General features: G+C 33.9%; 1 long non-coding RNA gene across 1 annotated transcript in view; it reads right to left on the reverse strand.

Annotated features, from left to right (window-relative positions):
- LOC116600997 overlaps positions 1–11,623 on the reverse strand; it is a 45,151-nt gene extending 33,528 nt beyond the window's left edge. The window contains exons 1-2 of the long non-coding RNA XR_004289881.1: positions 11,566–11,623; positions 10,883–11,036 (exon numbers count right to left, since the gene is read on the reverse strand). This is a non-coding gene — a long non-coding RNA (uncharacterized LOC116600997). The remainder of the gene's footprint in view (positions 1–10,882; positions 11,037–11,565) is intronic.
- Positions 11,624–20,377: the final 8,754 nt, after the last annotated feature.

The raw sequence follows: 20,377 nt of genomic DNA on the forward strand, positions 1-20,377 counted from the left end.
ATGGGTTTAGAAATTTAATTCCAAAGTATATTTGGCTCAGACTGTTTTTTTCAGCTGCTAATCCTACAACTTTCTTGTATACGTGATGCACAATGAAATAGAAAGGGATGTGGTTACTGTGGGATAAGAAGGCTACTGAAAAGGCATAAGGCATAAATATTGACACCACCACAGTAAGTACAACCTTGACGCTACAAGTTTAGTAGAACTTACAAATGTGAAAACCAACATGCAAAGCATGTCATACAATTTTCTAGATACCAATAAACATTTTTTTTTAAATGTTACACACACCCCTTATTACTTGCTACTGCCAAATGAAGTTTCCCAAACACTGGTTTTATCATGCTACTTCCTAATCAAACTTCACTATTTCTTCTCATTTACTGCAGGACTACTCTGTATCACTGCAGAAAGAGCAGGGATTGTGGGATCTAATAAAATAGTATTCTAGTTTGAAATCTAGCACTTAATAGGTATTTGATGTTGCACAACATACAAGGTCTCCAAACCTCCTTTTTCTTATTTATAAAATGGGGAAATGTCCTACTACTTACCCAGAGGGCTGTGGTTAAGGACTAAACTAGATAATACTATAAATGTCCTAGTAGTACGGCAGCACAGAGCATTAAATAACACAGTATTACATTACTGCAATTTCCATTTTATACTGCCTCACCCAATTCTGCCCAATTGAAAGGCCAGAAACTCATATCACTATTGCTTTAATTTTGCATTTATTAAACTCTGGTGAATGTTGTTTTCTCTTATTCAAGTTTAATATATATATATATATATATATATATCTCTTTAATTGCTTGTCCATGATTTTCCCTATTCTTCAATATGATTTGTTATTATAGGCATTACCCTGCCCTTTATTTGGATATATTTTACTGAAAACACCTTAAGATGTGAAATGGTCAACTGTATATAATTTATTTCTTTGTTATATCTGCATATAGTTTTATCCTTAGGAAAGAATTTCTATCCCCAGATGCTACATAAATATATGAATAATTTTTTGTAACTGTAAATATTTTTTTCCTGTTCTCTCATAGACTTTCATATGTTTTGTTATTTAAACACTTGAAATATATTTGAGTATATGGTGTATCCTTGGTCTTTTAAAATTTTTTTTTTCATTTCCACAATGTTTAGTCAGTTTGGTTGCTGCATAATTTGCTTTTCATCTTTGATTGTAATAACTTTTATTATAGGCTAAAATTCTGCGTGGCTGATGTGATAGCTTCCTTTGGCAGGTGTTTCTATCTATCACACAAGATATCTGATGTAACCTCTCAGTAAGGAGCAAATAGCACTATTGTTGCTTTTCCTCCATCTGGCTCCTCATTGATTGGTACAAGCTTCTTCCTTCCCAGTAGACTTCAGTGTTGTTGCTGACCATCAGCGGTGAGGGAAGAGCATGATAGCCCTTTTCCACATCTTCTGGAAGCTATTTCCTTTACTATCATGAGAAATTATATAGTGTCCACCAAAGAATGTTTAAGCAGTTCTTTACAAAAGGAGTGAAAGTAGTATAATTGTATAATCTCTAGGTTGGCTGTGCCCTGGCCTAAATGCTTTACTCCTTCCTACTGCATAAGCGTTAAGGTCTCCAGCTTAGGCTGTTGAAGAAAATCTCACAGACAACCTATGGTGTCTCATCCATACAGTTTCCTTAGTTACTATTTTCCCTTCCCTTCTCCTCTATTGTTTTGCTTCTCAGTTTTTACTTTTCTAATTTCTTATGACAGATTAGCTCTCCCTAAAAGAATAGTAAAATCCCAATATCCTTTTGAGTCTTGGAACTTTTATTGCCCCAAGTTATGAATTTCAGTGGTTTTTCTCTTTAGCCTTATCTCCCTTCAGAAGAGAGAGACAATTTGTATAAGGAGTAGAAAGCAAAGAGGTAATCTTCAAACCTTTGAATAGGCATGGTTTTTCTTTCCTGTTAAAATTAAAATAAAAAAAATACTAACATTGCAGTTATTTCCTTCAGGAACCCTCATCCATATCACAAAAGCTGATAAGGACAACTTTTAATTTTATTTGTGATGTCAAACTGTTATTTGATGGAACATGAGAAAAACAATGTCACATGATATCAGTTAAAGGAAAATTTTTTTGGCAAAACCTGATAGAAAGAGGTCAGCAAGGAAAACTGCTAGGGATCTTGCATTTCTTCATCACCCATGAGGTTTAATAATTTCATAGAAAATGATGCTTAGATCCAATGAACTTGTGTCTCTGTGACATTGCTCATTAACCTCCTCTCCTATCAGTCCCTCTTCTCTTTTGTCTTTCTTTCTTTCTTTTTTTTTTTTTTTAAGATTTATTTATTTTAGAGGGAGGGAGGGAACGTGTGAGCAGGGGAGGGGCAGACAGAGCAGGAAAGAGGGAATTCTCTACAGACTCCCTGCTGAGAGCAGAGCCAATACAATACAGGGCTTGATCTCAGGACCCAGAGATCATGACCTGAGCCAAAATCAAGAGTTGGCTGCTTAACTGACTGAGCCACCCAGGAACCCTGGTCTCTCTTCTCTTTTTATAGGGCAGATGTAAGAGTAAGCTTATCATTGGGTGAATAAAGACAATTCTGTCTTTCAGCAGAACCTTCTATTGGCAAAAATATCCATTCCAGTGGGCTCATTTCAAGGAGGCAGAGTAAGGCCCTGGTGCACATACAAAAATCAGTTGTATTTCTATATGCTAAAAACAAACTATTTGAAAAGGGAATTAGGAAAATAATCTCATTTACAATAGCACCAAAAAAAGAATAAAATACTTAGGGATAACGTTAACTAAGAGAAGGACTTGTACAGTGAAAACTTCAAAATATTAATTAAAGAAATTAAAGAAGACACAAACAAATGGAAAATAAAACATTTTATGTTCACGGTTTAGAAGATTTAATGTTGTTAAAATGTCCATATTGCCCAAAGCGATCTATGGATTTGGTGTAATCCATAGCAGAGTCTCAATGGAAAAAGCAGTATTAAAATCAATATCGAGCCACAAATGATCCAAATAACCACAGCCACCTTGAAACAGAACAACAGAACAAAGCTGGACACATCACACTTCTTAATTTCAAAATTAATTACAAAGTTACAGTAATTAAAACAGTTTATTCTGGCTGCTTCTCCCTCTGACCTTCTCCCCTCTCATGCTCTCACTCTCTCTCACTCTCTCTCTCAAATAAATAAATAAAATCTTACAAAAAAAAAAAAGACCGTGTATTCTGACAATATGACAGACATAGAGACAAGTGGAACAGAATAGAGAGCCCAGAAATTAATCCACACATAAATGGTCAACTAATCTTCAACAGAATATCAAAAATCCCACAATGGGGGAAAATACAATACACAATAGGGAAAGGATAATCTCTTCAACACAAATGGCTGGGAGAACTATATATCCACATACAGAAGAATGAAATTGGACCTTGAACTTACACCACATACAAAAATGAATTTGAAATGAAATAAAGACTTTAATGTTTTGACCTGAAGGTATAAAACTCCTAAAAGATGACATAGGGAAAAAAACTTCATGACAATGGTCTTAGCAATGATTTAATGGATATGATCCCATAGATAATGTCCTATAGCTAGTATATACTCAGTAAAATTGTTAGTAGTTATTAAATATTTTCAGCATCATTTTGTAAATATAAAATACACATGTACTTTTATTATGAGTTTCAATATATTAAAATAAATGTAAAAGACTAACCATTATGACCTAATTTTTTTAAAATTTATTTTACAAAATATCAACATTAATTCAACTAAACTTTTTATTTATTTTTTTCTCATTAATGATCCAGATGTTAGTGAAACTAGGCTTTTATGGAATTCAGAAGTGGAAAATGTCTCAGAAATGTTATTAATGACTAGATGAGCAGTCTTCTCAGGAGTCCCTTAAGTGATGAACACCTGTCTCATCATTAGCTTAACAGGTTCTCATTATGAAAGATATCAGCAAAATGATCATTGGTGGCATTCTTACCATACCTTTGAACTAGTGGGAATAATACAGTAATGAATAATTGACATTTAGTTATTCTAAGACACTTGCTCTTATTGGAACAGAGACATAGAATATAGTAACATTTTCCCCTTATGTTGAAATTACTTTGTCCACAGTGACTTTGGTGACTTAAAAAAAATTTACATACAAATTGTTAAGTTAACATCTTGACTTATAGCTAAAAAACAAAAGAAGAATATAAAGTTAACATCTTGATTTATAGCTAAAAAATAAAATAATGGAGAATATATCTAAAAGCATTAATGCTAACTTGTTAGGGTATTATACACAGATGGGGATGGCTAACTGCTAAAACACGAAAGGATTTTTTATCTTAGTTGTACATTTTATTAATTTCAACACTGTGTCTTTTCATTGCTAAACCAGGTTGCTATGTGGATCATGAAATTCCTATACTCTCACTTACAGTGATAGCTTCTTTTTTTTTTTCTTTTTTTTTACCCCCAGTGAGTAATTTCTCTTAGGTATTTACATCAATAATTTAATTTCCTTATTTAAATAGGTACTTTTAATAAGTATTTTCCAAGTATAGAATGAGCATTTTGGAAAAAATAAACCAATCTTTGTAACTCTCTGTTTCTCTCTGTTAAAATAACCCCTGAAGATGAGAGATAGAAATTCAACACATAATTATAAAGTTGTGCAAACTTGTGTTTGGCATCCTCCTGTTCTCCGTTTTGACTTTTGTTGTCATTTTAACTCTAGATTCCAAAAATTTCAGCTGCCACATGGCTGTATAGTACCTCCCAGTACCAATTCCCCATCTGGATCTATTCTGGACATATTATATTCTAGGCCTGCACTGTCCAATATAGGAGCCACTTGCCCCATGTGGCCATTTAAATTTTAAATTAGGTAACATTAAAAATAAATTTCCTCATTAACATTAGCCATACTTAAAGTTTTCAATAGCCATATGTGGCAAGTAGCTTCCACATTGGACAATGCAGTTATGGGTATTGCCAAATACACAAAAAGTTTTATTGCAGAACACTGATTTAGAAATGTTTTTTAAGATTTTATTTATTTATTTAACAGACAGAGATCACAGGAAGGCAGAAAGGCAGTTAGGGGCAGGCTGGGGGGGAAGTAGGCTCCCTGCTGAGCAGAGAGGCCTACATGGGGCTCAATCCCAGGACCCTGGGATCATGACTCAAGCCGAAGGCAGAGGCTTAACCCACTAAGCCACCCAGGTGCCCCCAGAACTTTTTTTTTTTTTTTTAAGCACATTATATCCATCTCGGGGAATTATGAAGTTTTGTGGAAGAGTTGGAATTTGGCTGAAAGGTGTATAAACTACCATGGAAAAAGGCTACATTTAGTGGAAGGTGTTGCTGAAATACAGGGTATGTGAGTGGCATGATGGGAATGCATGTTGAACAGGTAGAATGGGATAAGATTATGGACATTTTGGGTACAATGTACATTTATTCTGTGAGAGAATGAGAAACACTGAATACTATTGTGACACTTCGAGATGAGAAACTATACAATGTAACACATATGCATAACATTTTCATTTCCAATCATGCAAAAACATTATTTCAAATATTTGACTGAAACTAGGGATGCTGACAGTCTGGTCAAAAGATAAAGTAGATATAATATCATCTCAGATGATTTTTTCAAGAATAAGGTACAAACTAAATGTTTACCAATATTTTTTTCTCTAGTTTCCATAAGAGACCGTTTAGCATGGACATGAAGGTATTCTTGTGGTATTAGAGGGTTTATGTTTGATTTCCAGCTCTTTCACCTGTGGCTGAGTACTCTTGGGTTCAATATTCTTATCTATAAAATGTAGATAATAAAAGTAATTACCTCATTTACTCATTGTGAAGATTCGATGTGTTAATATAGGAAGTGTACCTACCATAGTTCTCAGCACATAGTAGGTTCCCAATAATTAGTAAGTAATGTTATAATAATTGTTAACATGGTAAATAGTGTCATAGAACATCTCAAAGTAAGGGGTTTATGGGTTGTTACATTATAAAGTTATATTAGTCACCAAAGGTTCCCCATCTTCTACTTTTCATGTCATTAAATGTATTCATATTCATTTAATTATTAATTGATTTATTCATTCATTTATTTTTCCAATAATAGTTTCATCCATTTATATAACTAAATTATGTTTAGTAATATAGTTTCGCTATATATAAATTCCCATTCCCATTCGGGAATAACTAAAATGTTATAGGAGAAAATTAATTTTGACTAGAGTTTCAGGGTTGAATTCACAAAGAAGTCACAATTTAGTAATACCCCAGGTTCCATTTTACTCCTGATCTATTTAACGGTAGACAGGCATTTTGGGTGGAATTGATCCACCTCAAATCCTAGGGGTAGACCCGGACTGCGTAATTATGTAATGTTCAATAGGACTCTTTCTATACAATTCATTCAGAGAAATAGCTCTACTTGTTTTTGTTTTTGTTGTTGTTGTTTTTAAACCTGGGTTTTCATTTTCAGAATCTGGTTCTAGAATAAAGTTTATGAACAGGAGCCCATAAATATTTTGTGATTATCTTCAGAACACATTTTCATATCCAAAGCAATGGAAAAATAGAAAGCAGAAGCCCCAGCCATAAAGTATGTAATAATAAAAAAAAAAAAACCAAAACATGAAGGCTATAAAGAGTTTTGATAACTCTCATGTTTGATTCATTTGGATGAAGTAATGCTTTATCCAATTAGATAAATATCTGTGACTCTTTTCTAAGCAGAGATGGGATTTATGGTTTGAACTCATTCCATGGATGTCACTGGCAATATTTTCACTTGAATTTTGTGGTTATAGTAATTTGGCCTTTCTTGTAAGTAATTCTAGCTGCACTCTAAGTCTGCTATGAAGGTGACTTAGAAAAGTGGAGAAAGACTTGTTAGACTGACTGATAATTAACCTCTCAATATTCTGTGCTTTTAGTCCCTGATTCAGATTAAGCTAATCTTATAGATGGTGACATAGACAAATTTTTATTTAGTTTTGTTTTTTGAAGGCTCTCATTGCCCTTATACCAAAAATCAATGAGAAATTATACAGTCTTGTCAATATTTAACTTAAAACAGACATTTTATGTTCAGTTATAAGGATATTGAAAGAAAAAATAAAGTTGAAGTGGTCTACTAGGTTGAGAGATATTTTAGTACCTAAGTCTTAAATGAAGGCTTGAAGATTAGATATGTTTATCCTGGAGATATAGGAGAAAGAGGGAAAAAAAGGTGTCTTTACATATTTTCTACACTCTTACATGGAAGAGATGCCAGTTATTCTATGTTGTCTGAGAAGAAAGTGCCAGAGGGGGGAAAAAAATAATAATAAGGCAATGCATTTCCAATTAAAAATCAGATTTCCTAATAAATTAAAGTACCAGCATTCATGAATAAAATACTTTGTCTTGTGAAGAAATTAGTTTTGGAACATTACAAATTTCAACAGGGAGCAAAATTTTAGAAACACTTTTATTTTTTAATTTTTATTTATTTATTTATTTTTAAATTTTTATTTTTTATAAACATATAATATATTTTTATCCCCAGGGGTACAGGTCTGTGAATCGCCAGGTTTACACACTTCACAGCACTCACCAAAGCACATACCCTCCCCAATGTCCATAATCCCACCCCCTTCTCCCAAACCCCCTCCCCCCAGCAACCCTCAGTTTGTTTTGTGAGATTAAGAGTCTCTTATGGTTTGTCTCCCTCCCAATCCCATCTTGTTTCATTTATTCTTCTCCTACCCCCTTAAACCCCCATGTTGCATCACCACTTCCTCATATCAGGGAGATCATATGATAGTTGTCTTTCTCTGCTTGACTTATTTTGCTAAGCATGATACGCTCTAGTTCCATCCATGTTGTCGCAAATGGCAAGATTTCATTTCTTTTGATGGCTGCATAGTATTCCATTGGAAACACTTTTATTTTTAAATAAATTGAATAATTTTTAATAAATTGGATCTTCAATAAATTGAAGAAATTTATACCCCAAATAAAATTCTTGATATTCTTCCCCCCTCCTATCTACATAATCCACTCCTCTCAAGTCTTCCTCAGATCAATAAATACACTTTATGTCTATTAATCCTGTTAAGCATCATCTCTCATCTAGACTGCCTGTTTTTATATATAGTTCTCAAAGTAAGAATTATTTTTACATTTTTAAATGGTTGAAAATTTTTAAATAATATTTTATGACACTTAAAAATTAGGAAAATTCAAATTTCCATGTACACAAGTTTTGTTGTAACCCCAAAAAGCATATTCATTTACATATTGTCTACAGATGTTTGTTTGCCATAATGGACGAACTGAGTAGTCAGTCATGAAAACAGAGATTGTATGGCTATAAGGTCTAAAAATATTTATCTTCTGCAAGAAAAATATCCCCAAAGAAAAGTTTGCTTATCCCTTATCTAGACCATTCAAACATCCTCTTTACTGATCTCTTGGGTTCTACATTTAAACACAGTAATGCATTCTTCACATAGCCAACAAAGTAATCTTCCAAAATATAAATGAGGTCATTTTGCTCCCTTGTTTCAAATCCTTCAATGATTTCCTACTGATGTGATAATAAAATTAATACTCCTTCTCATGTCTAAAGGCCTTAAATGATGTGATCTTGTATACTTAGAGGTTTTGTCTCTTATCATACTACTCTCTCCCTCATCCACCAAAGTCTGGCCACATTGATGTTCTATCTGTTTCTAAAACATGGCAAAATGTCAGACCTACTTTCTCTACAGTGCCCTTGCACATTCCTGTCTCTGACTATAAAGTACGTTTCTGATCTTATTGATCAAGAGATATCTTCTTGTAATTCAGTTCACAACATAATTGTGACCCTGTCCCATCTATCTAAATTCCAAGAATTCCTCCCATTTCTAACATGTCGCTGTCTTTTACTATAAATTTTATATTCAGGGGCACCTGGGTGGCTCAGTGGGTTAAGGCCTCTGCCTTTGGCTCAGGTCATGATCCCAGGGTCCTGGGATCGAGCCCCACATCGGGCTCTCTGCTCAACAGGGAGCCTTGCTTTCCTCTCTCTCTCTCTGCCTGCCTCTCTGCCTACTTGTGATCTCTGTCTGTCAAATAAATAAATAAAATCTTTAAGTAAAAAAAAAAAATTATATTCATTATTATTATTGTTTTACCCATACATGGAATTTAAGTTTGCTCAATCATGTAAGAAGTTTTATTCAAAATTATATATAACTCTAGTTTCTGCCATAACTACTGATGTTTGATAATTGTTAAATGAATGATTTACATTACTACTTTCAAGGCCCTGAATTAGATACTATAATGTGACAAGGTAGGGAAGGAAGATAGAGAGATGAGTAACTTAAAGAGTCTGAAATCTGTCTGAGGAGAAATATGTACTTTCTAATATTTAAATTAAGTAATCCAAGTAATAGGCAACACATGCTGAGGTATAAGACTTCTGGAGTCAGACTTCAGGAGTTTGATGCCCAGTGGTACCAACTGTAACTTCGTGACATAAGACAAATAACCTGACTTCTTTGCACTTAGCTCTCTAATCTGTAAAATGGAGGAGAAAATATCTTTTTCATGGATTCTTTGAAGATTAATTAAATTAATATGTGAAAAGAATTTAGGATCTGGCCATAGGAAAAATTGCATCAATGTCTGTTGAATAAAAAATGGAGTTACTAGGAGTATGTTTTCAGTACCCAGCCCAGGAAATCTTGCCTATACTAAAAAGTTTATCACTTATTTGAGGGCTCTAGGGAAGATTTCTGATGAGGATGCATTGTCATTAACTTTGCTTTCTATGAAGATGAATGTGTTTAAAGAACAGGTGGAGAGAGATCCACAATTAAAGCGGGGGGAGGCGCGCTTCTGCATTATTTCAGAGAAGAAGTGATGAGAGACCTACTTAGAAAGCAGAAGTGGGAATGGAAAGGAGGAGGCAGGAGGGAGGAGGGCTTCAAGGGCTAAAGTAGTCACAGCTGAATGTGAAATGCATGTGTGATCAAGAAACTGAACCTTGTCAGTTTCTTTACTTCAGCTATGGTCTCTACAGTGCCGTTGTGTGGAGTACATAATATATACCCAGAAAATCCTTAGTACAATTATAATACAAAATAAATCCCAATGACAGTGGTATTGGTAGGGGTAGTTGATAATATCTTTATTGTTTTTCTCTTTTTCTTATGATATGAGAGCTATGGGGAGGTAGATGAAAGGATTTGACATCTTATTAAATGGAGAGAGTAATGGAGAAAGGCACGTAGAAAATGACTTTAAATTTCTGGACTACATATTCAGGAGGAAAATGGCAATGTTAATTACTATAGGACCCAGGAGGAGCAAACAATTTAGAGAAAGATAACCATGAAGCCACATCTTGAAATGAAGGACAGAATTTTGGCCATTAGATAAAATTAAGGGGTTTATTTCTTGGGAGAAAATTTATTGAATTAAATGAGCCGTCACAGCATAAAAGAGGAGAGTAATAGAAAAGAACAGGATTTCAAGGGAACAGTTATACTAAAGGAGTAGTCAGAAAAGAAGGTAGGAGTGGAGAAGACTGCAAAGAAAGACAACAGAGGTGGAAGAGAAGGAGGCAACAGTGTTATGAAAGCCAAGGAGGTATTGCAGAGGAGGGTGGGGCCAACAGGGAAGTCGAAGAGAGTAAGCTCTGAGCAGGTTATGGGAGGTCCAGGATTTAGCAGATCATTATGGAGATCGGAGAGTGTATGAAGTGAGCTGTAGGTGTGGGAAGTCCTGTCTACTAAGAATAAACACTTTGGATATGGCTGGAAGAAAGTATTTAGATGTTTATCAATACTTACTAGAATTATTATGAAAGAACTGTAGTCTAACACTCCCTTGTAGAGCCTAGAAGCTTCTGTTATTGAAGGGATGTCCACTGACGATTCTTTTGGAAGTGAGGTGTGATTGAAGATTTAATTAGCAGAAGTGCAAAATTATCTCAACTGGAGTATTCTGAAAAGGAATCAGACTCTGATGAGAGGGTGACACAGAATAGAATTTTGTCTTAATCACTTATTAGCCAGATAACGTTGGGTAACTTGCCTAACCTCTGCATGTCCCTTTCTTCATCTATAATTTGGAATCGTACCACTTCTTGGCAGGGATGAAAATGAAATATCTTATAGTCCTGAATTCTGGCATCAAGATGGTGAGCTTGTATGGAGTCCTTTCTTTCTGCCTCTCCTTGCAGGCCCACTACCTGGGTACAATGTTTAGCCAGAAGGTCAAATCAGTTCTACTAAAAACAGGCCTGCACAAAGGCCAAGGCTCACTGAAAATAAAATAAATAAATAAATAAAGAATGTCCCGATTTTTATTAAAGGCATAGCTCTCCTTCCAGTCACTCAAACTTAAATCTTGGTCATCTTTGATTTTCTTTTTTTTTTTTTCTTTCCCAGAAAATCAATTATCTAACTTGTAATTGATTCATAGCATGGTTTTGGAGTCTGAAAGCTTAAATTCAAATCTTGTCTCCACTTACCGCTAGATATGAGCACTCGGGTTAGTTATTTAACTCCTCAGAAGCCTCATTTCTTCATCTGTAAGATGCAGATAACATTAGTATTTATAATTACAGTTTAGTGATAATTAAATAAAATAGTCCAGGTCTAGTACTTGGCCTAGGGTCTGACTCATAGTAAAGGTTCAATAAATGTTAGTTTCTATGGTTAATATTAGTGTCAGCATGGTGTTAAGGTTTTACATAATATCGTGCTCCTTATTCCTTGTACTTAACTGTAACTTGCATAGATTTTTATAATAACTTGCTGAACTTATGTCCACCCCAAATATCATTGTGTCTAGCTGATTTTTTTTTAAGATTTTATTTATTTATGTGACAGACAGAGATCACAAACAGGCAGAGAGGCAGGCAGAGGTGGGGGTTCCCTGCTGAACAGAGAGCCTGATGTGGGCTCTATCTCGGGACCCTGAGATCATGACCTGAGCCAAAGGTAGAGGCTTAACCCACTGAACCACTTAGGTATCCCTGTCTGGTTGATCTTATAGCTTGTTTGTACACCATAGACTTTGAGGCATAACTCTGTTGTATCATTATGCTATTAATTATCTGTAGTTCCCTTCAGGATATGTGCCACATTTCAGAGCAGAATTTTTGCCCTTCTTCATAGTTCTCTCTCTTTCCAGCTTTACTTTCTCCTGTACCCTTTTCTGAATCTGATGCTGACACCCACTGGACTAATCATCCCCTTGAGAATTGCCAATTTTATACTTCTGTTAGATGAGATTTCCTTCACTTGAAATTCACCACTTTATGTCCAATATTACGACAAATAACATCACCACAGCAGACCCCGCTTCAGCACCTATTGGAAGTAAACTTTCCCTCCTCTGCATGAACTCATCTAACACTTTACTAAATTTCAAAGGGCACTTTTTTCATATTTATTTATTTGCTGCACAAATCCCCTTCATTCTAGACAATTATCTCCTTTACAACATATATCAGTATATATATTCTGTTCATTATATCCCTCCTAACACATATATATTATTAAAGACTTCTGAGCAGCAATGAGATAAAAATATTCAATATTGATTATGGAACTACTTTTCAGCTGGATCTATAAAATGTGCCAAATATGAAATAACTTAGAAGGGGAAAACATCAACTGATCAATTGTCTGCTGTTATACAAGAAAAAGTTTGCTGAAAATTTCAAATTTTGACAAGGCATTTCAACATCATAGTCATTGTACTATTTCAGGAGACTAAACTCACCAGATGTGAGAGTTTCTTATACTAGCTTAAGGTAAAATAGTACATATGCCCCAAAGTATGCCATTCTTCCATATAATAGGCTGCTAAATTAAACATTTCTTAAGCCACTGAAGTGTAGAGTAACTAAATTACTATAGCAATCACTAAACTATATCTTTAATGTATGACTTTACTACATAGTAGTAAGTTTGGTATGAATCAACCTTGTACATATTCATCTTAATCTACTTTCTCATAATAACTGAAGATCAAAATAAAGATGAGCCTGTTCCCATGTGAAATTACTTTAGAAAGACATATGCTATGTATTTTCATTTTATTCTTTTTTGTTTTTTAAACAAAGTTCATATTGTTGAGGACAATAGTTACTTTCACAAACATCTCTTTTCCTTAGGACTGAAACTTTATTAGGGAAATATTGGAAAAGTAATACAGTCACTTCAAGATAGTTCACTATTTCATGGCTCTAATGAACACTATATTAATAACTCATTTAAATTGATCAGCACACTTGAAAACATATTTATAAACAAGAAAGAAATATTTGATTGCTTTCTGACATTGAGAAGGATAATTGACATAGGACCAAATTATTGTTTATGTTGATAAACATGCATTCACTTAAAAAATAATAAAAATGATAATTTATAAAGATTATAAAAATTTTAAATAAAAATGTTAGATGAATTTTTTATTTTGAGATATGTGTTTACCTTTTAAATAATCTTATTGTATAATTACTGAAGAATTTAGAAGAAAAATATAGTATATAGATATTATTATTTTTACTGACCAATAGAGACAGTTTTTTTTTTTTAAGTAGAGAAATATATGCAAACCTAAATTTTGTTTTCTGAAGACTAATCTTGTAAGGCTTTGAGTTAAAAATAGATTATTCTTGTGTTTTGATGAGAAGAGAGAAACTTTCCCTGATACGCAGTTTATACTTGCATTTTTTATCTAATCAGGCAAACAATTTTAATTAATTCAGATAGTCGCCTCTATGGTATCTGTGCCCTTTAGGGACTCTTCTTCATTATGGATGCAAATGTGTTCCTAAAATAATGAGAATAGCATTATCCTGTTTTATTCATTTAGGTGGTCAGAAAGAGAACAAAAAAATCATTTGATGGTGAGGTAATTCTTTTAATACACCATAATGGCATTAACTTTGGTATTTCTGTGCCTCATTTTCTTGATCATTCTCCAACAATGCTCCCCTGTGGAACAAGTGAAGGTGATGAGGGCAGGGATGCCAAGAAAAGATGAAATCAAAATCTTTATATTTTACATAGTTAAAACCTAGATTGTGGTGTCTTTTTAATAAATTTAATAGAGAATAAGTATCTGTCAGTATAAGCATATAAAATGCATAATGGGTAAAAGAATGATATAAGAAATTAGAAGACATTTTAATAAAACATGTATTTTTAAAATTTTAATCAGATTTATAATTATGAAATTTGGATCACCCTCTTATTATTTTTAAAATACACACACACACACACACACACACACACACAGTTTAGATGAGTGGTGTTTAATATGCTAACTACTCAGAAATCTGTCCCACTAACCTTGAGAATTCTTGGAAAGAAATTTGTCACAAGACAACCTTCGTCATACTAAGTTGCTCCGATATAATGCTCATACCTCATTTATAAGTTCATTTATTCACTAAAATTTCCTTTTGCGTCTAACATGTGCTGGAGAGGAAAACAAATGTAGAAACTAGTCAAATAGAGTTTACATCATTATTAATGTATTTTATTTTTAATTTTTCACAAGTGAATCACCCAATAATGAATGTATGAAAAAGAAATTCAAGAATTTAGGCATAGGAAGCGGAGTGTGCAAAGTACAGTGCCTAAAAAGAGCATCCTCCATTTGGGAAATTGTTACTAGATGACCGACACCTAGATATCAACTGGAGATGATGCTGCAGAAATAGATGTTATGGAATGCCTTATATGCAGAGCTTTGATTTTTATTTTTTTCTACAGCATCAGGATGACATTAAATATTGAAAAATTTCACTGTGACATAGAAGTTTCAGTGGAGCAAGCAACTATTTCTCCCAACTGCTCTCTCCTCAATATACCTAATATAATTATTGACCTTAAGCAGACTCCAAATCAAATACATCATCTAGTTGCAAATACTAGCCTCTGTCATGTATCCCTAACCTAATCACTCCATACCTAAATTGCTACAGTGGGTGTTATTTGGTCTCCAAGACCAAGAAGTTTCTTGTCTTCAGAACAAGAAACTATTCTTCATGCTACAGCTAGACTGGTTTTCCTAAAACACTGTGATTTCCTAGCCAATTAGAATCTTTCACATCAATTCTGAAGTCTTCCTGTTTCAGGAACCTTCACAATCTGTCCCTATTTAAAATTTCAAGCCTCATCTGCTGCCATTTTCCCACAGACTCTATGTTCCAACAACCCAAGTTTCTCAAACTTTCTTAGTCGCCGTTTGCTGTTATCCTTCTAAGCCTTTATGTGTACATGTGGTGTTTATTCCCTGGTGAATCCTCTCCATGGCAAACTCTTTTCTTTCAAGGATCAGCTCAAATACCATGTCCTACAAAAAATTTCTGACATCCAAAGCCAGAATTGATGTCTCTTTACCTAGAGGCCCAACAATTTTTTCCCCTTAATTATAGTGTTGCATATTATATTGATATTTAATGCATCTATCTCTTTCAACCAGGATTCAGACTTCAAGGATATAGGCTTCATCAACTTCTCTCACTCAGTTCTTGATTTAGTACCTAGCTTCCACGGGGTGCTGAATACATACAAACAAAATATAGAGCACATATAAATAAAACTTTACCTACATTCTTAGCTGTTACTTTAAACAACTCTGTTAAGTATTGTTATTACAGATATAAAAACTAAGGCTCAAAGATAGTATTTGATTTTTTTCTTTACATTGCTAGTAACCGACTAGGAATTAAAACCAGGCTTTCTGATAACAAATCCTAAGTTTTTAAATCTTAACAGAATTTTCTTTGTAAACCAGTCATGATCAATAAGATGTTTAATGTACATATGGACTTAAATTTCAAACAGAGAATTTTTTTTCAATAAATCAGATTTAAACTGAGTTAAGATGGTATTTGTACTTGAGGTTATCACTTTTTGATCATATATTATGTCCTCAAATTGCTTGAAGTTAGGTCATACCTTCTTGTCAAATGTATTGAGGTACTATGAGTGAAGAACTATAAAAGTTAAAAATTGTTTTCCAAATGTGTTTTCATTTGGTAATTGCAATATAATGAAAGGAAGCTTGTGGTAGGATATCATCACTGCCCATCTTTCAGACCCTTATAAAAAGAGTCAGAATCCATCTCTTGTTTGAGATAGTTATCCAGTCATGCCCACTACATTTGGCTTTGCCATTTTTTGGTCTTTCCTTCAATTTAATGGGTTTCAAATTCGAAGAAGAAGGTTTGCAGCACATCCCAAAAAATCAGTTCTGGTGATATATCTCTGTTGCTTAATGATACTTTGTTTAGAGGGAAAAAGGAACAGAAATAAACAACTTTTGACTGATCTCTGTCAACTAGGACAGAATGTTATGTTACTGATCAAACTGGGAGACTTTCCCCAGTTTTAGCAGTAACATAACACATACCAGTGGAGTTGGTGGGTGAGGATGGTAGTTTCTAAGACATCAGCTTATTAAGATTTAACATGCAGCCCAGTCATTCTCATATTTTATATGTGTCAAAGATTTAAACATGGATTTGAAAAGATTTTCCAAAGAAAATTGAATGTTCAATCTATAAATAGAGAAAAGAAGAAGAACAACAAAGTGAACAAGAAGCCAGCAGAAGATATGCCATAAAACATGACTTGTCACAGCAGAAAAGAAAGAAAGTCAAAATAAGTCAGTGACGGGAAACTTAGTGAATGTTTTAATGAAAACCATAAGACATTTGAAGATAGCTTTGTATATCGCTGCCATTGCTAGTAGTTTTGGCTATTTTTATAAAATATTGCTAGAAAAATTGGAAGCACTAAGCTTTTCAGTAGTGATACATTGTTGCTAAAAGTGTTTGATCTTCCAGAAACTTTTTTTTTATTGTTCTCAGAATTTACAAGCAAGGAGATAAAATTAAGGTACATTTGGTCTTTTGCAATGTGCTGATGAAAAGCATTGTAGTGATGCTAAAACAAAGAATATGGCCATGGTAAATAACATCTCACAGGAAAAAAAATATAATTGAAACAAACTATTCCATAATTTTTGGCATCACACACATAATCCCATTTCTTTTTGTTATAACAACTTTTAATAAATCTATTAAAGAAAAACTAATAAAACACAGGTTTATAGAACCTTACATTTGCCAAAAAATACTTTAATCAAAACTTCCTAAGAATATGATGAATTACAAAGCATATATTTGTATTATTTTTCTCTTCAAAAAGAGCACATTGGTGAAGTAATTTTCAGAAAGGCTTTAGCTAAGGAAAAACTTAAAGTGACAAAGAACTCAAGCGAAGAACCACTTCAATTTCACCTTCCATCCCCCAACGTTTTAGTGCTCTAAGAGCCTATTGATCCAGCATCCATCTGCATCGAATTCTGGTCCTTTCAGGACTTTGACTTTGTTACTGAACTTGCCCACTTGGCAAATGTCTAAAATACAGTTCTGCTAATGCAATCAAACCATTCTTGTTCTATCTACTTGGCTGTGGTATATTAGGGTCTGCTGAAGTGAAATATGAGGGAAAATGCAAATGCAGAAAACCCTATGGTATTGAATATGTGTAGTATCCATATGAATATTGGATTGACCTTCTTTTGGGTCAATACTTTTTTCTTTTCTTTGACAGTCTGAAATTGTTGATTCAATAGCTGGTAGTGTAGTAATTGGAAGAAACCAGGCCAATACAATAGTTGTGGTATTTTACTTGCTATTTTTAGTTCTATTAAAAATAAAACAAAATGAATTATTTAGTTTTCAGGCACATTGTGAATGAATGAAATTTAAATACATCATAATAGGTGATGTTATGGAAAATGCATTGGGAAAAACAGGAAAATACGTTTGGGTTCCTTTAACACAAATAATTGGCCTCACCTGTCCTAAACTTAGAGCAGATGCCTCTTACTTCACTAGCTACTTGGGAAAAAACAAAACAAAACAAACAAACAAACAAAAACAAAGGCAAACCAAAAGGAAAATGACCAGGAAGAGAAATCCAATGGACAGAATCTAAAACATCACAACATCACAAGTAGATGCAAGAGTTTTTGACCTTTAAGAAAATATGATCTCTAGTTTCCCCAGTTTTAGCAGTAACATAACACATACCAGTGTTATGTTACTGTTACCTCGGTCACTTATGTCCTTGGATTTGATCACATCAGTTCTTTTCCTCCATTGGAATGGAATGGGGAAAGAGTTTGAATGAACAATCCCTAGAGGTAAAAGTGACCTCTTTTGGTCACTTTTAGCATTGACCTCTTTTTGGCATTGCTTTTGTTTCATTTGCTTCTAACTAAGCTGTAAATCCTTTGTTCTTAATTTACAGATTTGAAATTCATGAGCTTTACCACATCTCCACATCAGGACAAATAACCCCCCTGCTGTTTAAATCACTTGCATAATTTATATCTTTTAAAATTGGAATAGCATCATTGCCTCTTTTGCAATTATCCCATAGTCAAGCCTATCACCTCATTGAAAGGTCTTTAATTATTCTTGATTTTTAAGCATTTTTACACTTCTGACAAGTTTATTTGAATACCTTGGGATGCCATAGCAATCTAGTCTGATCTACATAATAGTTTAGAGGTATGCTATATCCAGATAATGTTCAAACTGTCTGCAGATGTTACTAATTTATGTTTAAAAAATCAGCCAATGACATTTCAAAACAAGTATTATCAATACCTCATAAGAAATCACTATTTAATCTTGAGTTTGTCACTCTACATTTCCGTAATGCTTTAAATGTATTTCTGCCTTAAAATTTATAGTATTATTAAAATTCTTATTTTGACTGTCTTTCTAATTGGACCATGAAATCTTTGAAGGGTTGGATATATCTTATTTACCCTTTTATTCACAATATATAGTATATTACCTAGAATGTATTATTTACTTAAGAAATGTTTGTTGATTTATTAGCAAATTTGGCACACCAAAGCAGGTAGGTATCATTTATCACATAAAAAAATAGCAGTGATGATGTTATTTTAGAATCTAATTGGGTTTACCTTAGTAATTTTCACTAGCATATAACATACCTGAAAGATGAACATCTGAAAATCCAGCATTCATTCCTGATTAATACGCTTCAAAGTATAGGGATAGAGGGAACATTCCTGAACTTCATAAAATCTATCTATGAAAGACCCACAGCAAATATCATCCTCAATGGGAAAAAGCTTGCAGCCTTCCCATTGAGATCAGGAACACGACAAGGATGCCCACTCTCACCACTCTTGTTCAACATAGTATTAGAAGTCTTAGCATTAGCAATCAGACAACAAAGAGAAATAAAAGGTATCCAAATTAGCAATGAAGAAGTCAAACTCTCTCTCTTCGCAGATGACATGATTCTTTATATGGAAAACCCAAAAGACTCCACCCCCAAACTACTAGAACTCATACACAATTCAGCAACGTGGCAGGATACAAAGTCAATGTACAGAAATCAGTGGCTTTCTTATACACTAACATTCCATTTACTATAGCACCAAGAACCATAAGATACCTGGGAATAAACCTAACCAAAGAGGTAAAGGATCTGTACTTGAGGAACTACAGAACACTCATGAAAGAAATTGAAGAAGACACAAAAAGATGGAAGACCATTCCATGCTCTTGGATCAGAAGAATAAACATTGTTAAAATGTCTATACTGCCGGGCGCCTGGGTGGCTCAGTGGGTTAAAGCCTCTACCTTTGGTCAGGTCATGATCTCAGGGTCCTGGGATCGAGTCCTGCATCAGCCTCTCTGCTCAGCAGGGAGCCTGCTTCCTCCTCTCTCTCTGCCTGCCTCTGCCTACTTGTGATCTTTCTCTGTCAAATAACTAAATAAAATCTTAAAAAAAAGATGTCTATACTGCCTAGAGCAATCTATACTTTTAATGCTATTCCGATCAAAATTCCACCAGTATTTTTCAAAGAGCAGGAGCAAATAATCCAAAAATTTGTATGGAATCAAAAGAGACCCCAAATCACTAAGGAAATGTTGAAAACAAAAATAAAAGTGGGGGCATCACGATACCTGATTTCAAGCTTTACTACAAAGCTGTGATCACCAAGACAGCATGGTACTGGCATAAAAACAGACATATAGACCAGTGGAACAGAGTAGAGAGCCCAGATATGGACCCTCAACTCTATGGTCAAATAATCTTCGACAAAACAGGAAAAAATATACAGTGGAAAAAAGACAGTCTCTTCAATAAATGGTGCTTCAATAAATAATAAATATTTATTTATTCAATAAATAAAAAGACAGTCTCTTCAATAAATGGTGCTGGGAAAACTGGACAGCTATATGTAGAAGAATGAAA

The sequence above is a fragment of the Mustela erminea genome, chromosome 1 (assembly GCF_009829155.1).
Source record: "Mustela erminea isolate mMusErm1 chromosome 1, mMusErm1.Pri, whole genome shotgun sequence".
In the NCBI taxonomy this organism is placed as follows: domain Eukaryota; kingdom Metazoa; phylum Chordata; class Mammalia; order Carnivora; family Mustelidae; genus Mustela; species Mustela erminea.